Source organism: Corvus hawaiiensis, chromosome 3 (assembly GCF_020740725.1).
Source record: "Corvus hawaiiensis isolate bCorHaw1 chromosome 3, bCorHaw1.pri.cur, whole genome shotgun sequence".
Taxonomy (NCBI): domain Eukaryota; kingdom Metazoa; phylum Chordata; class Aves; order Passeriformes; family Corvidae; genus Corvus; species Corvus hawaiiensis.
The window spans coordinates 34,182,677-34,185,226 of NC_063215.1; positions in this window are offsets into that span (position 1 = coordinate 34,182,677).

Genomic DNA, 2,550 nt, shown 5'->3' on the forward strand with positions numbered 1-2,550 from the left:
CCCTTTCTCATTTGATGACACCTTACCTTTACAGAATACAGAACAGCCACTTGTTTCTCAGTTCATAATGTCTCTAGGGTTATATAAATTTTGTATAATTTCTGGAGAAATTTAATCAATGTTTTGGCTGTTGAGGCTCGGTATTGTGAAACATACCTTTGGTTGAAAGACTGCTTTGACTTTAAGCCATGTACTCTCTTGCACATCTAAGTGATCTAATTTTTCCCTTCTAGGACTACATTTAAAAAATCATGCAACTGAGTTTAAAAAAAAAGCCAACAAAACCAACAAAAAAAACTTTTCCCAATTCCACTAGAAATTCAGCTTGTATGTTATTTATTCTAATAAGGGATCTTTATTTTCTTACTAGTCCTTTTCTCTTTCCCTATTTTTTTTCTTTTTGCATTTTTGAACAGATCAAATAACTCTCAAACTTTAAAAGAGTTGAGCAAGATGCACCAAAACAACTTAATTTTCACTGCTGTTTAGCACAAGGGTTAATTTTCCATTAGCATTCCCGTTAGTTGGTTGCATCTTATCTACAGTTCTCCGTTCAGAAGAAGCTGCCTTTGCCATCTGAACAGACAAAATACCAAGCGTAACCTTGTGCTGACACATGCAATTAGCCCAAGGTCAGTCAAGGATATGGAAACAGTGGAAAGTGACAACCAAGGGGAATCATATAAAGCTAAGGGAAGGGGAATCTTTAACTACTCATGAGTAATTTTTTTTTTTTGGATCATTCATTATGCCTTGTTTCTGATGCACTTGCCTTCTTTAAACTTAAAAAACTGTCTATCATTTTGTTGTGGTTTAGGAATGGTACTCTCCAAGTCAGTGCCCACACTGAGACTCTCCCAAGCCAGATGCCACTTGCTTACTCTCCTCACTTCCCCTCCTTCCCACTGCAGGGACGGAGTTGAAAATTGGAGGCACAAAAGGTGAAAATCACAGGCTGAGATAAGAAAACAAACAGTAACAGCAACAATACTAATGACAAAAGCGTACCCACTTTAGGGTGGGTGATTTACACACAAAAAGCTCACCAAGCCCAAGACAATGAAACAATGAACCCTAAGCCCACCACCAGAAAGGGGCATGCTTCTCCTTGGAAGAGACAGAGTCCCTTTTCCCCAACTCTGGGACCCTGATGATGAGGTAAGATGGTATTGAATAACATTTGGGTCTTAGACACGCCCACACAGCTCTAGGCTACGCCCCCTCACAGCTACTGCAAAACATTAACCCTGTCCTTGGCTGAAACCTGGACACCTTCCCGGCTTTTTTTAATGTACCTTGAGTTACCCATCTGTTACATCCCACAAAGAACAAACACTGCTTTCAGGGATCCCTCCAAACCTTGTGTTCAAGTGTGAAGCAGTCAGTCATTAAATACTGATGATACAAGTTTCCTTATGGCAGAGATGTGACACCTGGCACTTCCAACTGCCACTTCAAAACTAAAATACTTACATACTTCCTGAAGGTGCTCTGCAGATCACCACCTGCCCACGAAGACTCTTGCTACACATGTCTGAATGTGTGACCAATCTAATTTTAAAAACATGTTCTAGAACTTGATACAGTGCTTTGAAGGTTTCTCTGAGAACTTGACACGTAGAGAAAAAATATAGGTAAGCATTTACAAAGCACTTTTGAAAAATCAGAAACGTGAAGTGAATCAGCAGGGTAGTGTGCTTCACTTCACTTTAGCCAAGTGAATCTTTTGTTAAATGCTTCCAATGGAATTCTGGCACTGAGCTGAAACTCCTAATCCGGTTGAGACAACAGAAGAACTTTGTGCCAAAATTACTAGGTCAAGATATTGTGCAATTAGTTTAAGGACCCAGTTTTTGCCCACCTTTTAGCCATTTATTAAAAGAGCTCTCCTTAAATAAGCCTGTCCAGACAAGTGTGTCTTCTGATGCTCATGCTGAAGTTAAAATCTAAATTTAAAGGGTCATTTCAAGAGCTTCAAGTGTCTAGGTAGGATTAGGCAACTTATCTCTTGGTGATCCACACATAATGATCAGAGAATATATACATACAGAGGAACGAGAAACCCATAAATTGAAAAAATGCTTAGAAATAGCACTTTGATGATTCTGTGAAAAAGTTCAGATGGTTCAACTTCCCACAACCATAGTTTTTAATAGACTTTCAGCAGCATCCATCAGAAAGCAAATCAGAAGTACTGTGCAGGATTACCAAACATGTATCACTGAGTAACACTAAGGACTTCCCTTCTCATTGTCTACAGTTCTTGTTATACCCCTCTGCCTTCCATCACCAAAAGCAGAGAATTACTTTAAATTTTCTTACAAAACTAAGTTAGTGCTGCAAAGAACAGCCTCCTCTTCTGTGGGTGTAGCAAGCCTATCAAAAAAGTGTAAGTGACATTTACATCAATGCAGGTCTTAACTCCTAGCTAGGAGAGAGTTTTGGCAATCAAGCTTCAATTTTTAAGTGTAGACATGCTTGGCTTCTTTTTGGTTGTAATTAAAAAAGGCAACTAGAGATTTCTTCCCAAAGAATAAATAGAACGCTAGG